We start from the raw sequence: 6,226 nt of genomic DNA, 5'->3' as shown, positions 1-6,226 counted from the left end.
CCGAACCCGATTATACCCTACCCGGGTACATAGGGTTGAGTTTTTCTCATCAATACCCTACCCGAACCCTACCCATTTTCTCTCAATACCCGATTTTCCAATACCCGATCATACCCGAACCCGAATATTAAAAAAACCCGATTTATGCACCACTAGTCCAATTTGTGGAAGTCTTGAAGACCACTTTGGCGGTGGAAGTGTGGAACATTGCACGTTCTTTTATTTTAATAATAATAATAATAATAATAATAATAATAATAATAATAATAATAATAATAATAATAATAATGTTATTTTAGAAAATGATGCATGAGCTTTTACAATTAGCTTGTATGTTTATTTCATGCAAAATAATTTTTGTCTATATAATGTTATGCAGAGTTGTTAGGCCCCTAATGGATGATGATTTAAATGTGATGATTTAAGGTTGGTAATCATATCATGTCACATGTATACATTTATATTCATTTAAAATTCGTTTTAGGTAACAATGATGTGACATTTAACATACTAAATATATACTTATATGCTTAAACATAGAACATGCTTTATATTTATTGCAGTCTCTTTCTTCGTTTATATGTCATAACGTTTACGTCCTTTCGAGTTGATTTTTTTTCATCAATCAGCGGAAATGATGGATTGATGGTAAACGATTTAGCTATATGTTGCTGCAGTTTTAAGGATTATATATGAAGAAACACGAAATCAACCCTGTTAATCAAGGCAATAAATATTTATGATAATCTATACTCTACGTACGTGCTTGGAAATGTATATATATTTTAACATTGATCAATTCTTTAACGTGATACAAAAAACATGAATTAAATATGTGTACCTATTAATCTTGTAAACGTAGGGATGGAGGAAGACACAACTTTTGATCTGATCAAGTTTTCATTTAGGGTGTATGATTATGATAGATTTAAATATGAGACTCACGAACTTTTGAGAGAGAGGGTTACAAAATTGTGTAGGTGATTAACCTTGGCTCTCTAATAACCTCTATGTATATATACACCCATAAGAAACCCTAAATATGATAGTAACGGTAATTATGTCCATCAAATAATTACTAGTCATAGGAGATTATAAGTTAGTGATGTTTAATAATTAAATAAATAAACATGAAGGCTATACAATATATAAATGTTAATCTTTACATTGATTGGAGATTTTTGAGAGTTGATATAGTCTTAAAGATCATAAAAACAAGTACTTGTTGATTAAAACCTTGAAATAAAATCCTGTGCCATAATCATCCAAGTGTTGTATTACCATCTAAATTTAGATTTTGTGGTAGGTGAAAATGACAATATTCATATATGCACCATTAAGTTTGGATGCCACTATATTCTCCATTTCTTAAATGCATTGTATGTTACTCCATATTTTAATGTCTGTTTCACACTTATTGAGTTATTGTTTTATCAACTGTCAAACCTGCCGAATAACATAAGTAGAAGTCAATATTTTTATACAATTATTGTTTTAATAACTGACCTTCTCGAAATTACCTAGCATTGTTGACAAGTCAAACTTTCTCTCTTTAAAGAAAAATATCATATGGGTCGTGTAGTTTGGGTAATGGGTCAAAACAGGCTTAGGACAGAGAATAGATTTTAGTTCGGGACCAAACAGGGCGGGTTGGAGGGCTTGAAAAATAAGTTCTTTGTTATTAATTAAATCTAAATTAGATTATTAAGTTTGTTTATGTTTTATGGTTTTTAAAAATGTAGCCTATTACTTTAACATGTGTTGTGAGTAAAAAACATGCAAGTGTTGATTATGGGACTGGTATAAGTCATTTTCTCACCTTCTTTTTTTCTTCATGCTAGGGATTTTGACTTTCCATGCATATTGGTTGTTGACTTTTCGAATTTTTAGTTGAAATTTGAAAACACACTTATATTTCTTTTTATTGTGAAAATATGGGTGCATGTATGTGAATATATGTGTCTAATACTAATAATCTTTTATATATGATTAATTTGTTTTGGAATGGATGCCAAATCTTGATATCCTCATTCCGATTAACCAATTGGAAGAGTTCGTTTGTTGGCCTACGTCCCAAACAAACAACTAGCGCATTCGCATAATCACATAAAACAACCTAACGGGTCTAAACATAAACAAACCAAAACATAATTGTTTTAACGTACTAAAAAGCCCGATAAACGTAACACAATATAAACAAACGAGCAGCCGACTAATTCGAGGGTCACAACATCTTGAACTACCTATATTATGTATATGTAATATGATGTTACCGACACTATTTAATCTTAACCTTGAAAATATGTTTCTTCACGTATATTAAAAATAAAAAAACATCATATGATGGATACTTTTGTTTAATTTTATGTGATTGTGTCCCTTTAAATCATTAAGAAACAATAATTGAGATTCAACTATTCAAGTCAAAGATCTTTGAAATCATCATACATTAAATTTAACAACTCTGGCCACGTTTGCTCATGTTAATCGATAGCAATCATACCTAAAACGGCTGTTACACTTTCTTATCAAAGATAGGTTTACCCAAATTACCGACAGTACTAAAGTAACTTAGTCACAATAATTTATTTGCATAAAGTTGATGATATTACAAAAAGTTAGATAATTATCACAAGCTGTTCTTTCGTTATCGTAAAGAGTCAATTATATATTGCCATGCTGGTGAAGTTATTAGAGGTGTAAACAAGACGAGCCCCTCATGATCTGCTCGAGAATGGTATGCTAAGCTTCAGGCCAGGCTCTAACTCCATATGAGGCCTAACGGGCGGTGTTGGGCTCGTTTCCAGTGAGAGTCCAAAATTTTAAACAAAAATTAGATATAAAAAAATATATGTTTATTTAAGGGTCTGAGTTTATATAAATGGCGAAAATATATCCAAAAGTGCAAGTGTAAACAAAATAATGGATTTGGTTTATTCTAAATTCTAATAGATTAGTGAAAAATTAGTCCCTTATCGTCGATCTTTTGAAAAAAAAATATATATTTAAGGTATTCCATACATGTCTTAGGCACTTGAAAGCTTAATTTGATTTGTGAACTTACAAATGTCTACTATAGTACTATTTGTATAAATATAACTTTATTTAAATAATTTAGTTAGATGTTTTATTTATTGCCATCTAATAACTTTATGGCACATCAATATCGACAGACAAGCTTTCATAAACATCACAAGATTTAAGTCTTTATCAATTGATATTCTTATCATAAATCATGAATGCTCTTATAGATAAAAATATCAAAATCTAATTGTGATAAACAAAAGAAAAGATATGTTTTTCTAATGGTATGTGACCCCTCAGTCTCATATTTTACTCAACAACGCATGATTGAGTTAATAGTTTAATCACAAGATGGTTATCCATAATGTGTGCCATGCTCATCCCTACATCACAATTATGTAAGGTTTTACTTCTTTGGGAAACAAAAATAACCCGTAGTTAAAGTTATAATTGGATATCAACTTTCAATCATTTTGCCAACTAAATTTCAATATAATTAAACTTGTTATAACAGATAATATTTGGATGTGATTTCAATATGGTTGTTCAAATAGTTTGTAACTCGAGGCTTGCTAGATAAAAACTTGTTTGAAGTCGACTCGTTTACAAACCAAATAATGTGTGGCCAGATCATCTAGTAACGTAACTGAGTCAGCTTACAAACCATGCTAACTCGACTTGGATCAAATAGTTTATTTTAAAATTTAATTTACGGCACGTGTCTTTGTGTGTGTGTGTGTGTGTGTGTTGTGGTTCTTTTGGCTAAGTCTACTCGACACTTTGTATTAATAATATATTTAAATTATTTTCTAGTTTTAGTCCTACTAAATGATGTCTACTAGTCAACACTAAGTCTAAAGAGGTTTAAATAACTCGTGAATCAAAACTGCTATAAGCATGATCTTGAAATCGACCTTTTCACCGAGCCAACTTGGTACAGGTTGTTTATAAAAAACTAAGATGATCTCGTTTCCATTAAATTACAAACCGAGCCAACTCGGTTTGGCTTGTTTAGCAACCAATCATGGTATGGCTTGACTTTGATTGGGTTAGGACTTAGGCTTCTCAACATTCTAAATTACAATAATTAAACTTGTATTATAAGATAGTAAGTTATTACAAGCATCAATGGTGATCACACTCCATATATGGTATCCCTATGCCTATAAACTTGATTAAACAAATAACACTCTTACACATTAAAAGTAACATGACATACATATTCTCCATTATAACTTATGCTTCCCATACTCCACTAAAGAAAAATAAACAAACACAAAAACTATTAATGGTGAATTACCTTTCACCCTTTCCACCTTTTTACCCTTACTACAACTTTTACCCTTTCCCTTTGTCACATGTTTGAATCTTTGACCTTTCTTCACGGGTAAAACTGGAATACTTTGTTCATGCTTGAAGAAGTTATCAGGATCAAACTCAGTCTTGATCTTCACCAACCTATTAAAATTATCTTTGAAATACTTTGTTCCCCAAGCACTTGCCTTAACAAAACTTGTATCATGACCATTTTTATCATTCATTCCAAGATCAAGATCTCTATAGTTCACATAAGCTTGTCTTGGAAACATTGAAACATATTGTGTCATGTAGTTATGGAACTTCCTCATCCAATCAACATGTTTGTTCATCACTTCTTTTGTAGGGTTCATCCAAGTATTCACATATTGAATCTTGAAAAGTATACCATCTCTATGAGGAAATGGATTGATGATTCTGGTATTCTAGCCATCATTCCACCATATGGATTCCATATTGTTAATGGACTTTCTTCTTCCAAGAATCTTGTCCAAATTCCTTCTAAACCCTCTTCTGGAATTGGCTTTGTAACAAAATCTGATTTTGCTTTGAAATAGTTCAAGAAAGCCGGTTTTCCGGCTAGTAAGGCTGCGGTCGGAACGGTTCTAGGGTAACCTGCAATGAACAAGACAGATTCCAACCAACTCATTTCAAAGCAATCATCTTTTGTCAAACCCAACTCAGGAAACTTTGTTTCATGATGTCTTGAAGTGTGTTTACATCTCCAAGAAATAGTGCATTATAAGTTGTGGTTATGGTTCTTTGAGTTTGTGTTAGGTACATTTGAGTTTTGTATCACAACCCTAATGAAAAGATTGTCATCAAGTTTACTAGCAACTTGTTGCCACTTGTAAAGAATCTTGGTGGCACCTTGTTCCAATGTCCTAGGGACATTGAAAACCGTGACAGTTTCAGGAACAGGTACGAGTTTTAGTTTCCAAGAAACTATAACTCCGAAACTACCCCCACCACCACCACGAATAGCCCAAAACACATCCTCACCCATCCCTTGTCGGTCCAATATCCGACCATTTGCATCAATAATCTTCGCGTCAAGTGCGTTATCCGCTCCAAGACCGTATTTCCTCATCATGGAACCATACGCACCACCCGTGATATGCCCACCAACGCCTAGGCTCGTGCATAGCCCGGCTGGGATCCCATGAGTCTTGCTTTTCTCGGCAACTCGATAATAAAGCTCACCAACGGTTGCACCGGCTTCAACCCAAACCGAACCATCCTCGATATCAACATCAATAGCACGCATTTTAGCTAAATCGATAACGACCATAAGGAAGGTCATAACGGATGTATAAGAGACACCTTCATAGTCATGTCCACCACTTCTAAACCTTAGGTGAATCCGAGCTTCTTTGCGCATATAACCGCGGTTTGGATGTGTGTTTCGTGTAACGGGGTGAATATAAGCTCGGGTTTAGCCGCATACGAGGCGATGCAACGAAGATTTGGGCAGTTGAGTTCAAAAGGGGTGTGAAAGCAGTGTTGTTTGGGGTGAAAAAGATGTTGGGGAGTTGAGTTGAAGAGATTGTATTAACTGAAAGGCATTGATGGAAGCTGTCTTGAAGTGGATTTGAAGAACATAAGTTAGTAGAAAGTGATGCTAGTAAGACTATGAGCACAAATAATCTTGAAAAATAAGACATGTTTCAAGATTTGAGTTGGTTGTGGTTTTGAGATAGAGATGAGTCCCATTTATATGGAAATATTGTGTTGATCTTTGATGACCAAATAAATGATGTTTTGCAAAATGTCATAGTCTAATTAAGAGGTTTGAAAGTTTCAATATGATATGAGAATTTAGTTTATTCATAAAATACATGATTTTGTTGAAACACATTTGTAGTCATATTTGACAACCCCATAA

General features: G+C 33.2%; 1 pseudogene; it reads right to left on the bottom strand.

The window, feature by feature from the left end:
- Positions 1-3,433: 3,433 nt before the first annotated feature.
- Positions 3,434-6,063, bottom strand: LOC143583819 (monolignol oxidoreductase AtBBE-like 13 pseudogene; annotated as a pseudogene).
- Between the last annotated feature and the right edge of the window lie 163 nt (positions 6,064-6,226).

This window comes from Bidens hawaiensis, unplaced genomic scaffold, assembly GCF_021521415.1.
Source record: "Bidens hawaiensis isolate Kalapana, Puna unplaced genomic scaffold, B.hawaiensis_p1.1 tig00032546_1, whole genome shotgun sequence".
Lineage (NCBI taxonomy): Eukaryota > Viridiplantae > Streptophyta > Magnoliopsida > Asterales > Asteraceae > Bidens > Bidens hawaiensis.
Note: the sequence above shows the minus strand (reverse complement) of the source record. Positions and strands in the feature narration are given on the sequence as shown.